The sequence below is a fragment of the Leptidea sinapis genome, chromosome 10 (assembly GCF_905404315.1).
Source record: "Leptidea sinapis chromosome 10, ilLepSina1.1, whole genome shotgun sequence".
Taxonomy (NCBI): Eukaryota; Metazoa; Arthropoda; class Insecta; order Lepidoptera; family Pieridae; genus Leptidea; species Leptidea sinapis.
In genome coordinates, this window is record NC_066274.1 from 11,213,136 (window position 1) to 11,236,343 (window position 23,208).

A 23,208-nucleotide genomic window follows, 5' to 3' on the forward strand; every position below is an offset into this window, starting at 1 on the left:
ATTCCTGCCGCCAAATTCTAACTTCGGACAACCCGCCAAAAACTAGAATATCATCTCCACCATCTGGACGTGTCGCGTTCGTCAACATTGCCTTTTGCCAGAAGCTTTCTTCCAGTTACAACCAAGCTGACGATGACATGGGTACCTAAAAAAACATCGCGTACACGTTTCTAAAAGTCTGGCAACACTCCTTTGTGTGAGGTGACCCGTACGCTCGTTTGTCCTCCTCTTTCATAAAAAAATTTGTACATGTACACGACATTGCTCGTTAATATATATAAGATATATCAAAATGTTTGAATATATTTTGTGATACCAAATAGCCTCTAGAACACGACTGGCCTGTATAAATACCACTGGATAGGCTGTTTGACAGCAAATTTTTTGTGCCTATTTAAAGCGCCACTCGCGAGCGTACAGAGAACTAAGTTTGCACGTATAATACAAATGGCTGCAAAGGAACGTACAATACTCTGAAGTATTTTTGCATTTTGAATTAATTTCATTCGTTTTCCGTGTTATTTGTACTTCAAGAATCAACGTAATAAAGTACACATTTTTTTTTGTAAATAGTTTTCCACCATCTATCGATGTTTGCTGTGGTTGTCATCACTAGTTTTAGTACCGCAGACTTTCGCTACATGGCCAACAGCGCCAAAATGGTGAATATCAAACAGGCACATAAGCACTTTGACAGCCGCCAGTCCAGTGGTATTAGTAGAGGTCAGTGTAGAATACCATCTTGGAATCATATAACACTCGCGGTAACATTAAAACTTATTGTTTCAGCCGCTGTATCTGAGGTATGACCCTAATCCGATTCCTGGGCTATGCGGTCAGTATCCTCTGTATTTGAGCAAGCATCCCGTTTCCAACACTCGATGGCGAATATTGCCAAAGCAGCAAGCTAACATAACCAGGTTCGAACAGGAGGGACAATCGGTTCAAGTTAGTTCCGGGTTTTACTCTTGTCTTATGTACGGTAATTCCGATAGCGGCAAATACTTCTTGTAGTTTCACACTCATAGATAATTTAAAAAGAACGCAAAAGAAAGTGTGTATAAAACAAAATATTAATGATATTTCCGATACTTACGTTTATTCATTTGGTTTTTACTTATTATTTGTAAATTTTAAATAACAGAAGTCGAGAAACTTATTGAACAGTTAAGAGATTAAACCAAATTAAGGCTAAAAACAAATATAGTAAACAAATTATTGTATGCAACATATTTTCTTTTATTCCGTAAAGTTAAGGAAAGTTCCTATCGTGGGCTATAATCGATAATTAGTATTGCCATCTCTAGCTCTCTGAACTATTTCCAATCTCCCTCATTTCTTATAATTTAACGGCCTGGTTTTAGTGAAATTGTAATGTCACGGGTACACTAAAGTGACATAATAAATCTAGGTATATTACAAATGAACTTAGCAGTGTGAAACGTCGAGCGTTCTGATTGGTAATTTTTTTTTCATACGGAATTTGCAAAACACCACACCTAATAGTGCGTAAGTATTAGAGCGTGTAACAAGGGCTGATTCGGTTCTGCAACTCGCAGGCGCTGCCGCGGCCCGCTGCGCTCGGTTCGTGTGTTGTGATTAACGGTGTTTTTGGGACCTACTAATGCACAAAAGATTTAATTTAGATAACAATCATTTGATTACACTAATGCATAACTAATAAATAATGACTATACTATAAATACAAGAAACAGACCAATCAGAACGGCCTCATACCGGCTAAGGACCAGTAAAATTTCCAAAATCGTAAAAAAGTGTATCCATGGGCATTGTTACTAAAACCAGGTTGTTAAATTATAAGAAATGAAGTGGATTGACAATCCACCGGTATCACTGGTAATTATCATTATATTTATTAACTTGGTTACACATACTAGTTAATAAGTCTGTAATTAGCCTTACTTGTAATAAAGAATATTTGTAATTGAAAAAAAATATTTTAGGTGAACACGGATATGGTTGTAAATCATTGTGCGACGAACGTTAATTTAGGAATGAACGTTGGATGTTGGAGTATGGGGTTTTATGGAAAGGTATATATAATACTAGCTTTTACCCGCGACGTCGTGCGCGTCCAATGGTTACTTTGGGCAGCATTTTTTATTTTTAATATACTCACTTTGCAAATTATACACTACAAACTGTGTTGATAATACATTTTTATAAGCTACCAACTATAGAACTTTAGTCTTGTATATCTCTGTAATACATTTCATCAAAATAAATTTTCCAGATTTGCGCACCGTTAATGAAAACCTGCTTGGATATATATGGGAAGGAAACACCAAATAATATTTGGCAAATCTATGTACCGATTGCTAAATAGTTGAAAACACCAGTCATCTTTTTTTATCTAATTTATTTCATACTTATCGTATGAGTTTTATTTCATCTCGAACATGTTCTACATGACATCATTGTAGGGCAATGTTTATAACTTAAGATTATCTTGTATATAAAATCCTCGTTAACAAAAAAAGGCTGGACCGATTTGTATGGAATTTTGTGTGCATATCGGGTAGATCTGAGAATCGGCCAACATCTATTTTTCATACCGGTAAATGATAAGGGTGACCCACCCCAAAATATATTAGTTTTTTATTTTTTGATGATTTATTTTTATTTTGTTATGATTCAGCATTGCAAAATGCATACAACTTCAAATTTTCGCCCTTCTACGATCTACAACTATTTTTGTATCGCTATTTTTATATTATTCTCTTTCATCCACAAATCCGCTATAGGGTTACAGGATGGAAATCAAATACAATGTACGATATATTTGGTAGGGCTCAGAAGCAGTCATCTATTTTTATACCCCAAAAATTTTAATTATTGTTTTTTTTTATGTTTGCTGGGCCAGCTAGTAATATATATGTCGGAGATCTGAGGGCACTAACTATTACTCAGATAATGTAATCAATGAATATTATAGGATAGAAATTGAATTAGGGAGCTTAAATTAATACTAATAAAAGGCAAGCTAACCAGATAAATTATAATTTTTGTGGCTTAAACTAAAATTATCGAGCAGCTAGTTTTTAACAAGTTAAGTTAAGTTAAAGTTAACACATTATCATCTTGAGATAGTGAATTTAAAGAAAGTTCACAAAATTAAGTACAGTTTTTAGTTAAGACCGGCAAAGCTTCTACTTACAATGTTTTCTCTCAAAAATTTCGAGCCAAAGTGAGTCCCCGTCTCAAAGCCCTACCTTTCCCAAGCGCTTGCCCCACCACCGGACGCTAAGTCATGGAAAATTACCGGCGTGCACAAGTAATCATACAGATGGCGTCATAATTAATACGACGTACATGAAACCTCCGATAGGTGGCGCTGATTCTAATAACAATAGACAAATCCATCGACTCTTAGTTAAATAACGGTTTTCAATGCAAACGATGATAAGTAATTTGAAATTAAATCCTAATACATAATACTAAACTTAAATGTTAGTTCTTGACGGTAGGTCGCGGCGTCACGGCCATTCTGCAGCGCTATGCGTGCCCTGCATCGCTCCCGGATCCCTTCCAGGCACGTCAACAAGTCAACAAGACCGCTTCTGTAATAGTGAAATTAATTATTTAAAGAAAGCTTAGATAATTTATATGTCTTGATAGAGTCCTGTTAGACACCCGATAAACATAGGCCTATTAGTTTAGTGTACGTGCGTGAATTGCTCAAAATAGAGGTTTGTTCTAAACTCGATTTCTTTTTTCGACGTTATCACATATGTCAGACTATCTAGACGTATAAGATCCAAGGAGAAAAGCTACTTCAACAGAACATACAAGCTTGTACTGTTGTGGTGTCAGGAATATGCGTGTTTCCTGTAGATATTACGCTTCTTATACGACAGTCATTTTAATCAGCAGGTTTGTCTTCCTGTCTGCTCACGTTGCCATATGGTATGAGACCACCGCGATATAGTACGATGTTATGAAGTTAGCACACAAGACAATAATTACTGCTTGTAGACTAAAGAAAATCTAACGTAGTTTTAATAAATGAGAGTAAACTTACTCCTGGTCTAGTCTTAGTTTATTAGGAAGGGGGAGTGTTTTATGTGAGAGCATTTAAATTTTTTTTGTTATTATTATAGAGTATTTAAAAGACTAAAAGTTATTTTTTTGTTTTTTTATGACCTCTTGTTTTTCATAATATGGGCGGGATAGGATTAATTTAGCCTTATTGGACGGCACTACACGCCAATACCGCCAATTTTAAGTAACTGTTTATAATTTTCTTATGTATGTAGATATTTCATTTCTTTTTCTTTGCATCGCAGTAGTATAACAAGAAAACCGAATAATAACTTGTTAAGAAGCCAGCATAACTAACAAGAGTGGTAATAATAAATTGATAACTCCCAATTGCAGTAATGTGACAAAAATAATAAATAGCAGTGCAATACGGACTTAAGTGAACTACTTAAAAGCGATGGAAACAAATAAGTTGACAAATTAAAATTACAAAACATGTACGTAGCTGCCATAAGATAAGCGTGGCACGTGGCTAAATGACTAGCAAGAGAAGTAATAATAAATTAATAATTTCCAATTGCTGTGATGTGAGAAAAATAATGAATAGTAGTGCAGTACAGACATAAATGAACCACTAAAAGCAATAAGAAACATAGTTTGACAAACTAATTAAAACTATAAAAAGCACATGCCATACGTAGCTGCCATAAGACAAGTGAACGTGGCTATTAAATGACTCGCCACTCGTGATGAACGTATTCAGAGTCCACTCCTCTCTCCATGGGACCATGAACTCTACCGCAGCCTAGGCCACTTTTTCATGAGAGCCTGCTCGCAGATGCAGCTCATAGCGACCATGGGGAATCGCTTTGATCACACAAAATATGGCTCATTGGCAGACTCCACCTTTCAGATGAAGCTCCATGGTAGCAGACTTTCTCCTCAATCTTAATAAAAAGAAACAGAAATTCTCACCATATACGTCGTGACAAACCAATTAGCCAGGCGAAAATTAATGATGAAGCACGAAGAGCAGATTGCGTACTGTAGCACGAGGAAGCAGATTGCGAGCTGAGGAAGCACGAGCAGATTGCGCGCCGTAGCAACACGAGCAGATTGCGCACTGTAGCAGCACGAGCAGATTGCGCGCTGTAGCAGCACGAGCAGATTGCGCGCTGTAGCAGCACGAGCAGATTGCGCGCTGTAGCAGCACGAGCAGATTGCGCGCTGTTGCAGCACGAGCAGATTGCGCTCTGTAGCAGCACGAGCAGATTGCGCGCTGTAGCATCACGAGCAGGTGCCGCTTCGTAGCATCACGAGCAGTTTGCGCCTCATAGCAGCACGAGCAGATGCCGCCTCGTAGCAGCACGAGCAGATGCCGCCTCGTAGCAGCACGAGCAGATGCCGCCTCGTAGCAGCACGAGCAGATGCCGCTTTATAGCATCAACAGCTGATGCACAGCCGTACGTAGTAAAAGTTGTTTGCTCTCTCGCTCGGTCGAACCACTGCTTCAAGGCAGAAATAGGCGCAACTGTGGTACTCATAATCTAGCCTGCATTCCGTGCAAACGAGAATCCCATTGGTAAAAGGTGTCTTTAGGAACTTTTAACAAAAAAAAAATATGTTTCTCCATTTATAAAAGATCTGTCGGACCGGTGAAGTAACTGACGATAAAATGTCTCGCGTGCGTCACTACTCGCTCAGGAGTCCTTACTGGATTATCACACTGGCGGCCGCACCACTACACGGGAAGTGAAACAGGCCTGCCAAAAGTCAAGCTAGCCACTGACGAGACCCTGCCAAAAGTCAAGCTAGCTACTGACGAGACGTCCGTTTTGAATTGATTGAATGCTTTGAATTGGAACACTTCCTGCCTTAAGTACTCCAGAATAAAAGGACATTGACTATACTTCTATTTGGACGTACGCGCCGTCACTTTGAACATTGCATGCTTTTGATACTCAGAGCAAAAACTTAGAAAAATCACAAAATTGGACGCAGGACCATCAGACGTCCTCCAAATGGCGTGGCGCACGTTATGGACATTGACAGTTGGCCGCGGATGATGCCTATTGTGATTTGATTCACGAACGTCAATCCGTTTGGAACTCCAAAGCTGGACTACATCAATTTATTTTGCCTTCCATTTGAAATTCATTCACTCCTTGGACACCGTTTTCAAATTTGCAAAAGATTAAAATATGGAAAGATCTCACCAACTGCGTTACCCACACACAGATCGCACTCCAGGGTCGTTTGCTTATTGGTCTGTGTTTAGAATACTGCGGAAGTCATCACTCGCCATTCAACGCTGCCGCACTGCAGCGCACTCGTACAATATGAAAACAAAGGGAAAAAATCATTACGAAGTGCAAGTGTAAACATCTAACACCTAGATTAAAAAAAGAAAGTTAAAAGATGGAAATTTTGTATTGGGCTGTTAAGATCTTACTTCCACTTTCCAGTATGATTATAATAAAATTAACAGGAAACAACACGATACCGAACATATTAATCGTCGAGTGTTGTACTGTGGTAAGTAACACTAATTGCTCGACACTTGCCATATTGTATCAAAGTAAATAGATTTAATCTAGCTACATTTAACACGGTATATTTTTATTTAATTGACTAAAGTTTAAAATTTGATTCAACGTAACTAAAACCGACAAAAAATTACGATTGCAGTTTTATTTATGAGGATAATTATGTGGGAATATTAGCATTTTTTTTTTCACTTTACGTTATTTTAAAAGCAACTGGGCGAGTCGGAGACACCACTAATAAAACAGTACAAATTCCACAAAGGACATACTCGAAAATAATATTGAGAGGTACATTGAAAATTTTGCATTAGTTAGCTGATCTCTTTTAAGTCACAATTATTAAAGGTTTTACACAACATATATTCCAAATCACGCAAATAGGTACCGAGTGTGGGATAGTATTCACAATCGAAACTTGTATCTCGTATATGCGATCGAGATCTCGTAATAACGTAACGTTTTTAACTATGACAAATTAAACACAAATGAACTATTTTTTCTCATGGTGACAATGGGTACGAGAAAGAATGCGGGATGATATCACACGGCTTTTTTTTGCAGTTGCAATAAAACTCGATCCCAATTTTAAAGTACCATCGAAATTGACATCGACATAAATAAAATGATATTACGGAAATTTTTAGTAGTTTATATGTTACCGGAACATTAAAAATTTCACCAAAAGGGCTTGAATCCTTTATCCCACTTCTGATGTCGGAGATCTGAGGGTACTGCACTAACTATTACTCAGATAATGTAATCAATGAATAATCTAGGATAGAAATTCAATCAAGGAGCTTAAATTAACACTAATAAAAGGCAAGCTAACCAGATAAACAAATTATAATTTTAGTGGCTTAAACTAAAATTATCGAGCAGCTAGTTTTTAACAAGTTAATAACATTATCATCTTGAGATAGTGAATTTAAAGAAAGTTCACAAAATTAATTACAGTTTTTAGTTAAAACCGGCAAAGCTTCTACTTACAATGTTTTCTCTCAAAAATCTCGAGTCAAAGTGAGTCCCCGTCTCAAAGCCCTACCTTTCCCAAGCGCTTGCCCCACCACCGGACGCTAAGTCATGGAAAATTACCGGCGGTGGCAGCAATGCCTGCAGTTGCACAAGTAATCATACAGATGGCGTTATAATTAATACGACGTACATGAAACCTCCGATAGGTGGCGCTGATTCTAATAACAATAGACAAATCCATCGACTCCTAGTTAAATAACGGTTTTCAATGCAAACGATGAGAAGTAATTTGAAATTAAATCCTAACACATAATACTTAAATGTTAGTTCATGACGGTAAGCTCGCGGCGACATATATGATGTTATTATAAATGCTATCAATAACAGAAGGCACATATGAGACTCAGTTTAATTTATATTGAATATTGAACCACCCTCACCTCATACAGATCACTTTTCAAAGGGATTCGGAGGTGATTAGTAACTCCTCTGGCAATGGCAGTTGATTTAGCTGTGTAGTAAATACTCAGTAAATATTCTCTTTAGAGGACTGTTAACTGTTCATGTAACAGTCGGGTGATAAGGCTTGATAACTATTACTATTAACAGAGAATAGTGTGTTTAATAGTAGGAACGCAAAATATGGAAATTATGAAAGAAAACATTGAAATTAAAATAAGATATTTGGTTCAGAGCTCATCCACACTAATATTGTAAATGTGAGAATGTGAATGTAAGTTTGTTTGTTACGCTTTTACGCCGGAGCCACTGAACCGATTTTAATGAAATTGGGTACAGCGGTAGCCTAGAGCTTTGGAAAGGACATAGGCCACATTTTATCCCGGAAAAATACATGGTTCCCGCGGGATTTATGAAAAACTGAAATTCACGTCGGTGACCTATAACTATACCAATAGTAGGTTTAGTTTGCTATAGCAATCTTCCCCGAAATAAGATTCATATAATATGTTAGGAACGGGAGTGAAAACCGAAACTGGAATAGGACATGAGATAATCTGCAATTCCTAACTAGCTTATTATTTTTAAAAACCCTTTTACGCGGACGAAGTCGCGGGCATCACCTTGTATCTAATAATATTTACTCAGATGATGTAAAATACAAATTTTTAAGTAAAACTGTACATGAAATATGAGTGGATGGAATTAATGGATTCCAATATAATTAACTATTAATCTCTTATAAATATTTTATATGTTGTATTATAGATGGGTTAATGATCGCCTAGCTCAGGCACCATATTCCCCGCAAAGGACTTTAAGTTTAAGACTTGAATTGCTCTTATCGCCAGTAATCCATGAGGCTGTTGGTTGTGGTCTTCACGATGCACTTTTGATTATATAATAATAATAATATTGACACACTCTTACACAAATTATCTTACCCCAAACTGGGTATATAGCCTGTACTATGGGGGTAACACAACGATATATTTCATACAATATGCTTACTTAAACATACATAAATACAAATAAACATCCATAACTCGGAAACAAACATTAATATTCATCATAATATAAATGATTGCACCTACCGGGATTCAAACCCGCGACCTCTAGCTCAGTAGGCAGGGTCAGTAATCACTGGGCTATAGGGGTCTTTGAATTGACTAGGTATTGTAATGTTGTAGCCATTAAAAAAATCATATGTCAGATTCCTTTATTCACTATAAAATATGTACAAAGTGCTAAGTCTACTTAATTACAGCAATTTACAATTACGTTTTATATTATGTAGGTAGGTCTTACACATGTTATTCTACCATCTTACCTATATGTTGAGTGATAATACTTTGTTAGATCTGATTATAAGCAATGACAAAGTTTTTCCTAGGGGATTCCAGGACACTGGAAAAACCTGGTTGTCTTTGTGAAAATATTATGTTGGAGATATTGAAGGAACGCTATGCGTGTGTCCTGGATACCTCGCTCAGGATAATCAGTGAGTCGAGTACGGGGTAGAGATAAAAAAGGGATTAGATGTAATGTAATGTAATATCTGTCGGCACTGTTTGTACTTACTTTAGAAATGATTTGTGATTACCAGAACAGTAATTATTATATATTTTTTTAAAGGAAGGGACGAGACGAGCAGGACGTTGAGCTGATGGTAATTGATACGCCCTGCCTTTTACAATGCAGTGCCGCTCAGGATTCTTGAAAAACCCAAAAATTCTGAGCGGCTCTACAATTACGCGCGTCACCTTGAGACATAAGACGTTTAGTCTCATTTGCCCGGTTAGTTTAACTAGTTACGGCACCGTTACACCGCAGTAACCACAGTAATGTTTACACATTACTGCTTCAATAGGCACCATTGTGTTACCCATAATCTAGCCGGCATACTGTGCAAAGGAGCCTTCCACTGGTCAATAAAAATAATATTATCCATTTTTGAAAAAATCATAAATGATGTAACAGGCATTACATTATTCAGCGCCGGCTATAAATCTCTGGCTGGATGTGATATCAGCAAACTATGATCTATCGTGTGAGATGGCGGCCGGGAATGAAAGAAGCACAATATTTTTTTTTGTTATTTGATTGAACTGCGTTAAGGTTAATTCAAAGTAACGGTTGATATTTTACCAATACCAACCATTATCGATATGTGGACAGGAACTATTTCGCTTCGCGAAGAACAAAAAGTTGAACTTACAAAGTTGACTGCTAATCTTCGCTTGTCGGAGAGGCACGCGAAGAAAAAGAACGATTATCGAAAAGCGAAAATAGGGAAAAGGTAAACACCCGTGTAAATACTAAAAACCAAATTAAACAATTACTTCTATTTTTTTAATACTAAAATTTGAAGAAGAAAGAAATATGGACAAACAAGACAAACTTAGCAATTAAACAACAAACAGGAAAAACTTAGCAATTATAGACACTATAATTATTAATAAGGTATACAAAAGCGGTATAATATTATAATAATTATTGTTGACACCTGCAAAGACATTATCAAGAGACATATTCTTAGTAATTTTAACATTCACATGAAAAAATTCCTCATTAGAATGTCCAAAACAAAGTAATAGAACAACGATAGTGTTATCTATTGTTAGGGTTCTGTGATATAGAACTGGAATCTGTGTGTCCATCCGACTCCGTACAAACCCTTTCAATCAACAATAGCAACTAGTTGAAATCGAAGACAAACCCGGTTATAAACATGAAATTTTGGTGGAAGGTGTATTGCCGCTAAAACAACAACAGACGCCGAAGCGGAAAGGAATGAGCCCCGTGCTGACGCCCTGCCCATTTTACAATGACCAACTGAAGCGCCTGCACGGCGGCAAATCTAGCACGTGGAGCCTCCAGACGGGACGACCATCGAGCTGGACGTCGACCAGGATGGCTTGGCGGACGGTTTTCCGCCACTCCCGTATCTCTTCGGGCGGGACTGACTGCCACTCGCCCGAAATTCAGCCATGCATTTAAAGCACCTCATCGGTCTCGCCGCCAGGATTGTGACCCTGACTGACGAAACCGACAGGGATTTTGCCGGCATCCCTTAAAGTTTTGGCAGCTGCCACTGTGCAGCTGACCCACACTGCGCCAAGGCCTCCCCGACCAGGGCGGATGGTGCTGGCTTTAATTTGGTCCGAAGTGCAACCCGTCTTCTCTTGGATTGTTAGCCGGACATCGTCGACAGTCACGGAGTCGTCTAGGCCCAATAAGCGCATCTTCGCGTTTGTTGGTGAGCCTGGTGACCCGCACTCGATCCGACTCTGCCTCACAGTTTCTGCAGGAATGCGTCTGCCATCTTCGTGCTATCTGCCCCAGGAAATTTGAGAACTTGAGCTCCTGTCTGGGCGAGGCGCGAGCATGCACCTGCGCTCCCGAATTCGGAAGTGAGGGTGTCTCGCACCTTTTTGAAGATGGTAGCGTAGGAATGACCCTTGCTAGCTGCCTCTGGCAGTACCGTTACCACTACAGCTGCCGTTTTCAGCGGCTGTAGTTTTCAGGTCCTCTTCGGAGTCGTATTTGTTACTGCGAGAGATTGATAGGTTTTTTCACCATTCCTCTATCCATTATTCACCGCCAACCATCACTTTGGAAGACAGAAGGGGAGGCGCCTGGAACAGGTTCCGCAGCCGGAGGACGCAAAGCACTTGGTGCTCAAGTGGAGCAGGTGCTGCGGACAGAAGTAGCGGGCAAACATTGGTTGTCTTTTAAATGGCATTTGAGAAGCGCTTTTCCCTACTGTTTGGTACAATTTTGCTAGTGGTGATGGTGGTTCACGGTGCTGACGCCCATGCAGTCGCCTCCCGTTGCGCCACAGCGACTAAAACTGTATCGGGAATGACGTGAGCTTCGGGTGGGTTGCGGCGAGTGGTGGCCTGTAGACGCCGTACGAGAATGTACTCGGTGAGTCGGTGAGCCTGCTGGGGACACGAGTGAGCGGTTCTGAATCCGAACTGTATGTCGGGTATCAGGTTGAGCTCCGCGATGTAATGATTAAGACGCGCGAGGATTAATCTTTCGTAAAGTTTCCCGATCGAGTTAATTAAGCTAATAGGCCTATAGCTACTCGGATTAGCTTTAGGTTTATTGGGTTTTGGGATACCGATAACAATGGAATCCTTCCATTGTTCGGGGAACGCGCTATTAGACAATGGAATATTAAAAATGGTAACCAATAAAGTAATAAGAGTCGAGGGTAGGATTTTAAGAACCCTATTGTTTATAGTGTCAGGCCCCGGGGCCTTCTTGGAGTGAAGCTCCTTAATGATAAGCTTCACCTCTTCGTAAGAGGTGGGTTTTATTACATCGCCTGAAGGACTCAGAGCGGAGCGACGTTCAACTTCACGATCAACTTCGTCAACGTGTGTCGGGTCGGCTGCTGCATTTGGAGAGCACTGACTCTCGAGGCTATCGGCGAGGCATTCAGCCTTCTCATCGTCATCGAGCGCCGGCTGCAGTCCCGGTCTGTCCAAAGGAGGCATGACAGTGGGCGGCTCCTGTTTGAACGCGCGAGGCAGCTTCCAGAAAGCTACATGCGATGGCTTAAGGTTGCCGAGCAAGCGGTACCAACGTTCGCCGCGGAGTTCCGCGATAAGTTCTCGTACCACCCGCTGTAGGTAGCGGAGGTGGCGCCTATTCTCGACCGACGGACACCTATCGTAAAGTCTAGTGGCTCTGTGCTTCTGTGTGAGTAGGTTCCTGACCTCTGGAGGCAGGTTTAGGCGATGCGGTTGCATCGTCGGAACCTGCCTGGAGCAGGCCTTGATCCTATTCTGTATATGTGACGTCACATGAGAGATAGCACTGTGAGCCGTCTCGACCGAGTCGATGACGTCCGGTATAAGGTCAAGGTCGTCGGACTTGATAGACTCGAGATCCTTTTCCAGCCGTTGCCAGTCGATCACTGTTTTCGTCGGTGGTTGAAAGTTAACCGGTGGGCCTAGATTTAGGACGACGGGCCGGTGGTCTGACTCTAATTCGTGAAAAACCTCGATTGAATTTACATTGAGCGTTACGTTTTTAAGTAACGCAACGTCTAGAATGTCAGGTCGGTGCGTGACGTTATCCGGATAACGTGTTGGTTCGTCGGGTGCTATTACTGAAAAGTTCAGCGTGTTTGTCAGCGAATCTAATAAGATTCCGTTTCTATTTGTGGCTCTACTGTTCCAGCTGGAGTGTTTGGCGTTAAGATCGCCGCCCACTATGACTGCGGCCCCGTGGCCGAGTAATGCTTCTATATCTGTGTCTAATACTTGTTTGTTAGGCGGAAGATAAGTTGAAATAACAGTGATCGGCTGGTGATTCGCCATACTGACTCGGATGGCAGAGACCTCGATGTTAGTGAGGACCGGAGGATCTATAGGTATGCAGTGTAGAGACCTTTTAAAATAAATGAGGGTACCGCCCATACGGGTGGTGCGATCATTCCTGACTAAGTTATAATTAGCGATACGCGGATCGCGTATACGTGGTTTTAGAAATGTCTCTTGCACTAAGAATAGGTGTAATTGATGTTCGTGAGCGAACTCCTTCACCAAGTCTAGTTGTGGCTTAAGGCCTTGGGCGTTAAAATACGCTATACGGAGCGTATGTGGTTTAACCCGTCCGCTTGCGTAATTAGGCATCGCGAATGTTTTTATACTTTCGCCCTATATCGGTGAGGGCACGGAATATTTTGGCGTTGTCTGCCATAACTTGCAGGAGCGACGGCGGGTCGTCCCGGACAGCCTCGAGCCTGCTGGCCAGGGCTGTGATTTCGTCAATGTCGAACAGCTCTGAAAGCTCAAACATGAAGGCAAAGGCGCTGCCGCCTTGGTTGCTTGTTGACGCGGACGCGGGCGCCGGTGGCCACGGTCGCAGGACCGACGCCGCCGGGCGGGACGCTAGCGGTGGCCGGAGGGGCGCGGGGGCCGCGGGAGTGGCCTCTGTGGCAGCTTTGGCAGCCGGAGGAGACTCGCCCAGGCGTTTACCTTAGGAGGCGGCGCAGGTTTGAAGGTCGGAGTGAACTCCACCTTCTCTGCTCTGCCTTGCGGCTGGCGGCGCCCTGGGTGACGCTTGTGTTTGGATGCCTTGGGACACCCGCGATAGCTCGCGGGGTGCCCCTTCTCCCCGCACAAGACGCAGGCTGGGGGCTCCGCGCATTGCGCTGGTCGAGGGCACTCCGGCGTGCCATGTTTGCCGAGGCACTTCACACACCTCGGGGTGTGTTCACAGTTGCGTGCCGAGTGCCCGTATAACTGGCATCTGTGACACTGACCGGGCCCCCCACGGTTGCGAGGAGCTTCAGCCCGGATGTCCTGAAGGGAGCAAACCGATTTTAAATTATAAATTTCCTTTCCCTCTTGCGTGAGGTCGAGGACGACGAGAACCATGTTAAATGGTTGTTTGTTGTTGGTGCCGCGCATACGGTGCACCTCGTGTGCAGGGTAACCCTGCTCTTTGAGGTCCGACAGAATGTCGGCCTCGTCTATCTCTCTCGGGACGTTCCTAATAACGACCCTCAGACGCTTCTCCTCAGGCAGGGCGTACGTGTGGAAACCCACACTCAGCTCTCTAAGAAGAGATGTCAAGGCGCGGTGGTCCGCTACCTCTTTGGTCTCTAATTTGATAAGAGATTGGTACGCACTCGCCTGGAAGGAGAGCGTCTTTGGGATCCTATTTTTGATCACCAACCAGCGGCCTCGGTCTCCTATAAAAATAGGGGGCGGGCGCTTGGTGTGGAGATTTTCGTGGCCGCGGCTTTCTTGGCGGGCGTGCCATCGACAGAAGGCGATTCGCGACCGCGCTTCCATTTACGGCTCACGGTGGTGAAGCCGTCCGTGTCCGACGCGACACTCTCCGCTCTCGATGGTAGAGCGGTTTCTGGCTGGGCCGGTGAAGCACTGGAAGCCTGAGGGGCTTCCATGCGGTCAGGAGTGACCGCGGGGACCTTAGGGGTCGCCTGCGCGTCAAAGTAAGCCTGAAGGACAGGCGGGCGGGCTGATCGGGTGATCACTTTTCTCGGTTTGACCGAGGCCACGGAACTAACATCGGAGATGTTGCCTAATTCCATTTCGGATTCCCCGTCGGAACCCGAAACGTCAGACGACGAGTTATAGTTTTTGGATTTCGCTTTAATAGCGGCATCCACTGTCTCGTTGATCGTTTCTTTCATTAGCGGAGCGATCTTCTCCGTAAATAACCTATCTAGTAGGGCGCTTAGAAGGCCCTCGTCGGCAACCATTGGTGAAGCCATGGTTGTCATATGTATTAACTAGGTTGAGCGGGCAACAACCCCCGCTGCCCGAGTCAGGCAGAGGGGGAATATAATAATTAAGTGGACAACTATAGTTAAGTTGTACACTTGCACATTAATAAATAATATTAATAATAATAAAATATGCAAAAATTAAAAGAAATTAATAATAATAATTAAGCCTAAGACTTAGCTTTGCTGGATGTAGACTGGCTGGGCCGGAACCCCGATGCACGCTGTGCAGGCCCCCGCGGAGAAGACACACACGGCACGAACTGCAACTCACAAACACACACGATTAGCGTGCAGAATCTAGAAACACAGCACAGGTGCTAACTAACACGATCGTAAAACCGGGTAATTAACACTGATAATAACTAAGCTACGTTCCGCAAAGGAACGTAACAGGTGCGAGACTCAAAGAGTCCCGAACGATAGCGCGCGATAACAATAGCTAGCCCAGGTGGCCTGAGCAGATAGTGCGATAACGCAGGTAATAAAATATTCGAAGGAGGACAGATAGCGCGGCACGTGTGCTCGCGTTGCCTGCCTGAATCGAACTGACCGTCCGGGTGGCTAAGCCAAGACGGACTTACCGACGGTGGCAGGAAAACTATGTTCTCCCACCTGCTCGGAGGAGGATGTAAATGCACACTGAGCCTGTCCTCGTAGCTCAATTGTAAGCATCTCCCCAAACAGGCCGTATCCCGCAGAGTTCTTAAAGAAATAACTAGTTGGGGGCAGTCTCCCTAAGTCCAGTTGGCTTCCGCTAGGTGCTGGTTATTTTAGCTTCTTGTACGTTATAGTTAATGAAGAATTATTGTCGTAAACACCTTAAGTAACAACACGTTATGAATAATAACGTGAATCAAACAGTCAGCCTGTCATTTTTATCTTTTATAAATATTATTATAATTAAAATTATCTTGGTTTATTCATTTTAACCTCTTCGATGTCTGTATTCGATTACCACGCGGATCGCGGGAAATAATAGTAGTAATATAGAATTTAAAACGTATAGAAGTATTGAAATATATATCTATAAATGGCTTAAAATATTTAGTAACCTTCACTTAATTGTTGGATGCACAGCGTCTAACGATCACTCTGGACAGAATACATGTTATTGAAAAAAAATAAACACATTTAATAAATAATAAAATTGCGTGTGTACAAAGTACACATGTCAGAAGTGAAACCTGCATTGTGCATGAACCTTTAAACTGCATATGAAGTCCTGGTACATGTTGCTACGATAACACATGATTTCAACCGCTATGAAAGACATTACTAAGACCGCTACCATATTTATGTTCTCCTGGTGTCTATGCAGTTGTCGTGCGTATGACATAAGAATATATTAAGGTATACCTACTCGCGTCATACAATAAAATAAAATAGTATGCATATTTCTGTCTTATTCTTTGCCGGCTTCATCCTACACATTTTTGTATTTGTGTCTCTTACCTGTCGTTTTTTCCGTTGCATCTGGTTTGTAATCACAACGATTCTTAAGAAGTTTCACTTCAAAAAGTAATGAATTACTCGTGTCCTAAAGATATTTAATAAGCTGGATTGTTTAATATTTTGGTATCATTATTATAGTTAAAAATGCTGTAGTTCGTAACAAATCATTCAATTTTTGGAATAATATCAAACCCGAGCCCATAAGTTATTCAAAATATAAGGGATCAAGAAAATAACGTAAGACCGCAAGCAAACACAGCAACAAGGCAAGATCTCGACGATCTAAGCCTTCGTAATTGTCTCATTTGTTATACGACAGAACATCTGAAGGCTCCCAACTTCTACATCATCTTCGACAATATGAATAAGTCATGCAACTCGTTATAAGATCAGGAATGAAAATATTATTATGAATTACAAATGTATTTAGACTTTATGATCTGCTTCTGGCTCCAAGGTGTATAAATAGATAAAAATAACCGCCATTGCAATCACAATATAGACGGTTAATGTAGTCTGTTGAATCAATGGCATTAAAATTAGGTTTCAAGATATTGATTTCTTCATAAAAACATAATAATGTCACCTACATGAGAACATAAAATGATGGAACAATTTGTTTCCCGTTCTTTACATGTTTCAGTTCATACATATCTGGGTCGTATATTGTTCTTCACAAAATTTATAATTATACACTTTTATAGGTCACTGTCGTATAAGAAACTATTTCAGACATGTTTTTCATTAAAACTTTGAAATAATGTAGTATGATAACTAACATTAAAATGTTTTAAACGACTTTCCCCCTTATTCATAATGGTCCGCTAACTTTAAACAGCCGCTTAGGAGTGTTTTTTCTCATTCTGACTTAGGTCAATAGAAGAAGACAGAGTGAGAATTAGCAATGCTTTAAGTTAGCAGACTTTTATGAATAAGGGGGTTAATCTTTTTGAGAGATGAAGGTAGACTATTAAAATTATTAAAAATTGACTTTCATAAGGATACAAATTATACCTAAATGAATAAAGAAATTTCATTTCATTTCACTGAAGCGCCCGGGCTCGGTTACAATTGGCATAATATATCAATTTGAGGTGCGTGGTACAGTGAAATGATCATCTTTAAGAACCTAGTCTCCCTAGGCCTCTGCAATATGTTAGTGTGTATAGGTTTGAAGTCGGTGCCAAGCCAAATGTATTACCTGGTGACACGCGTGACTTTGAACGGGATAGCTTTGTCTAGAACCAAACAACCCAAGCGGGCAAGCACCGACTTAAACGCTATCAATAGGTAGCACATGCAAATAATAGTAGATTATTAATATTAAAGGTATAAGATTTGCATAAGAAGTGTATTAAATTAAATCTCATCATAAGAACACAGACAACGGCTACGGCAGCTGTACGGCGTATAACTCGCCGTGCTCGCTGAGCCACAACGACGTAACTACTGCGCATACTAGCCCAGGACAAGGCCAGACTAGACCATAAAATACCGTCGAATGTGAGCGGTTGTAAGTAATAAGAATTGAATTTTATACTCTTTATCAAGATAAAAATTTACATACACAATATTATCTTATATATAAAATTCTCGGGTCCCGGTGTTTGTTACCAAACTCCTCCGAAACGGCTAAACCAATTTGTTTGAAAATTTGTGTGTGTATCGGGTAGGTCTGAGAATCGGCCAACATCTATTTTTCCCCTAAATGATAAGGGTCACCCGCTCCTAAATATTTTTTTTGACAATTTTTATTATATTTTATTATGATTCAGTATTAAAAATACATACAATTTTCACCCGTCTACGATCAACACCTTTTGTAAATATGATTTTAATATTATTCTATTCCATCCCCAGTTACGCAATCGAGTTGCAAGATGGCAATTGAATATAATGCTTATTGTAGTACGATAAATTTTATGTACGATACATTTGGTAGGTCTGAGAATCGGTAATCATCTATTTTTACATTCCAATAATTTTAATTATTGATTTTTTTTATTACTTTATATGGCAATACAACATTTGCTGGATCAGCTAGTACACTATAAAAATATTCAAACACACCTACGGATCAGTATTCAAGCAACACAAGCATCAAATAAGTTTGTGGTTTGCTTTTGTTAAATCAATTTGTGTAAGCTTCACTAGATCTTGTACTTGTAGCATCCCACATAAAATAATAAATGAAAGCCTATAATTTTTAATATTAAAGAAATGTAATAAACTTCATGAATAGTAAATGAAACGACGTCGAAATGTAATGAAACCAAAAGCTCACGTATGTCACCGTTCTATTAATATCACTGTGAAATATTTTAATAAATATATTGTAGGTGGTAACGCCTTTTTCACTAAGACACAACCTTTTCCCTAATCCACACGCACCTAACTACACCAATACCCCAGCAACCTAGTCGGCACAACTTAGATTCCTTCACGGTTTCACATAAGTCAAGATAAAAACTTATTTTAACTAACCTAATAAAGAGATTTGTCCATTTTAACACGCTGTTATTAGCTCTGTTTATGTCTCAGTATCTACATTCTAGATAGGTATGTAATGGAATCATGCCGTTCACGTTTCAAGGAATCAGCCTAATCAGAAAGTTTATTTTTAACATTGTTGTAAATAAACTTAATTATTTTATTTATTGGGAAGACACAAACAGATACACATAGATATATTTATACTAATTATAAAATAGAAGTAGATAAATATAATTATGTAGTACCTAAGTACTAAGTTCACCAGTGGGAGGCTCCTTTGCACAGGATGCCGGCTAGATTGTAGGTACCACAACGGTGCCTATTTCTGCCGTGAATCAGTAATGTGTAAGCATTATAATGTTTCAGTTTGAAGGACGCCGTAGCTAGTGAAATTACTGGGCAAATGAGACTTAACATCTTATGTCTCAAGGATGACGAGCGTAGATATAGTGCCGCTCAGAATTTTTGGGGTTTTTCAAGAATCCTGAGCTGCATTGCATTGTAATGGGCACGGCGTATCAATTACCATCAGCTGAACGTCCTGCTCGTCTCATCACTAATTTTCATAAAAAAAAAACAATAACGTGCTCATTAATACACAGAGATAATACAAATACTAAATAACACAGAAATAATACAAATAATCTTTATTTCAACAAGGAGGGAACATCCATAATTTGTTAGTCTGTTATTGTTGTAGTTACAAGAGATCTTAATTATGTTTGTTAGTATTGTTAATAAGTTATGACAATATGTAATTTATTGTTGGACGAACACTATATTTTATCCACTCCCAATTATATTAATAACTCCAAAGTTATTCCCACCCAATGATTCTGAAATGCACAAACAAAAAGGGAGGCTATACATTGAGTATGCCGTTGGTACTGCCGCGGAGATGTGTTAGCATCGATATACACTTTTTGCTAATGATTCCGTGGAAGTCGTCTACTCGCTCCCGTGCAATGAAATTCATAAGGTCGATGTGAATAGCAGGAGATCTCTTGGGACTCCTCTCAGTATGAGGGTACCACTAGGGTCTATTCTGGGACCGTTCCTCTTCCTTATTTACATATTTATATGACGAAGTAAACAATGCTCTATCTGATGTAGTGTACTGGTTAGCTCCAATAACCGACTATTAAATAGCCATAAACAAAGTACTTATGTAAAATTTGCCGCCCCAAATGTGAAAAATGTAGATGCAAATGTTTTGTAAAGCGGAGAGTTGCTGAGACTGGTGCAATCTGCTATATTTTTTGGCATTTCTCTTGATTCCAAATTACAATGGAGGCCCCATATTGAACGATTGGCTAATAGACTATAGTTATGCATAGATACGGCGCGACAAATTTGCTTTAGATATTTTCATAGAAACATGTTTTATGGTAGGTATATTGTTATGGTGTAGTGCAGCCGATATGCCATCTTTGTGCTGCAGAAGAGGACTATTCGCGCTATTTAACACCAAGGCAGGTAATAAACATTTTAACTGTTGGAAATCAATAATATTGAGATATATTCTTCATATTCTTATCTATAAAGCACATTAGCGAATTTGTTACAAACTGTGATAATCATAATGTTAACACGATGAACAAACATTAAATGCCAACTACCCGGTTAAGTCGAGTGAGAGCCTTTTGTTATGTCTGTGCTTTTACAACATGATCCCAGAATTTTTTTGACGAAAAACAACAAAGTTCAAAAAAGTAAACAATGGGAAACCCGTACCCAAAAATAAACAATTTTCTTTATCGTAGGACCTTCGTAAAAACAGACATGATATATTTATGGTATCTCCTTCATTCCCGGACGATATCACACACGATAAATTATACCGCGCAGATATCATACGTATTTGATAAATTACCGTCACTGAGTTATGTTATATTAATGCATAACTAAGCATCATATCGTAAGCATCGTGCAGGTAAAACAAAATTAAAAGGCGTATCTTTGTAAATATTCTGATACAACAAGAAATATTGTTCATGTAAATGTTAGCAGAAATGGTAATATCACGAAATTACAATAAATAATACATAAAACTGTTTGTAATACCTACATTAAATAACATATTACTTGTTTACAGTTTCTCATATTTTGATCGAAGAAGTGCTACCCGGGTGAAGTCAGACCGAATACTTTTCAACAAAACATTTCATATAAAGTACATAATTCTTTATTTCAGTATAAAATATAAAATGCATCGTAAAATAATAATGTATTATTATTTATTTCATGTACAAATAAACAATATTATTCCCTGTATTGTTCCGTATCTTCTCGCCTTCTAAATCCTAAATAGCGACAAGCACTCAGCGAGATTAAAGCTTAAGGTGTCTGCTTCGAAGTAATAAATATTATGAAGTACTTACTATTCATTCATTAAAATATAGGACATATTACACGTTTTTATGGTTGCTTAGAATTTCTTTAATTGTTTTATTTTAACAATAATATATAGAACACTTTACAGAAAAATTTTCTAGGCTATCGCTCACATGCAAACATAATCCTTATGTAAATAATTATTCAATATATATCTGTATCAATCTCAGCGTCCCAACATCACATACATAACACTTTAGATTAAGGAACTAATTACGGCAGGCGTACTCGAGCCAGTCTCGTACAATGTGTGACGTTGACATGCCACATGTTCAGTTATACTTTGCTCATAATAGAAACTAAAATGTCGGGTTGCGTAGTAAAACTTTGTAAAAATAATATTACAACAAATAAGGAAGACACTGGGATGACATTTTATTACTATGTGTTTTGTATTCTATTAATTTCAATGTAAAAAAACACGAAGCGTATGTTACAAAATTCGAAAGATGCCATTGAGTGTCAAGATGCCACCCACACGAGCATATAATAGTTGCCGTAATAAAAAAACTATTGCTCTTAGGTAGTGCGGTATCTAGTCGTAGCGAAGCGGAGACCAGTCCTTAATCTAAGCATAACACTTGATATGGCATTTCAAATTCATTCTTTAATTCTAAGACTTTACCGAGTATTATGCATAACAAGTTTATGAATGTTTCTGGTGATGACATTATGATTATCACAGTTTATAAAAAACATACATGACACTATCAAGAATATATTGAGAAACACCAGTCAAAATGTTTATTAGCTTAAATTTTTCTCTTAATGATTGTTTAGGACCTAGATTATAAAAGGTGCGTATAGCCCTCTTTTACAGCACAAAGATGGTATTAATATCGGCTGCATGGCCTCATAGCAATACTTATAATACAGTCTTAATGACTGGAAATAAAGTTTTCTCGTATAACTTTTGAGCTTTAGCGTCTTCATAAAATATTACCTACTTAAAAACAATTCTTAAAATTAAATTGTCTTGTTTCATCGTCTCTGATTTTCCACCTTTCAATTAACTTGCACCACACGCCCCGGAACCCTTTCATTAAATACTGCTAATAGGTTTTCACCCTTCACTGAACTGTGGACATCGTGTTCAGGTGGACTGGATCGCACCTATGTCGTCTTATTGTTTGTCGGCGAATTGAGTTGGAGGGTTCTACACAATATGGAGATTAATTAATAGGTTTCGGGTTGAAATGATTTATGTTCAACGTTATCCGTAGAGTTTACTTTTATGATATGGAAAAGCGCCGAAAAGCTCAAAATAATTTGTGCACAGTTGCAAGTTGAGTGTCTATTAGATAAGAATGTCATATCACATTAAAAGTAATGTTGCTGACTGATAATGCTGACATTACAAACTCTGTTTACTTACGGCCGTTCCTAATATTCAGTCTATCTCTTACTTGAGATAAAAATCGTAACTATCGTTGACTTTTCTATTCCAATAAGTTTATTGGGACAGTATTCGTCGATAAACTTATCGACGGTAACTCACCTTATCCGTACACACTGTCTGTCAATGGGACGACGTATAGCTTACCAGCGATAGAAGTGTGTATTGAAATTGCAATTCACGCGTACCAATATAAGGCGATTAGAATGACTTATCGG

At 39.6% G+C, this 23,208-nt stretch overlaps 1 long non-coding RNA gene across 1 annotated transcript; it reads left to right on the forward strand.

Moving 5' to 3' along the window:
- The first annotated feature begins 917 nt into the window (after positions 1–917).
- Positions 918–21,317, forward strand: LOC126966461 (uncharacterized). Its single transcript, XR_007729741.1, has 3 exons — positions 918–948; positions 1,965–2,054; positions 21,296–21,317. It is a non-coding gene; the product is annotated as an uncharacterized LOC126966461 (long non-coding RNA).
- The last annotated feature ends 1,891 nt before the right edge of the window (positions 21,318–23,208 follow it).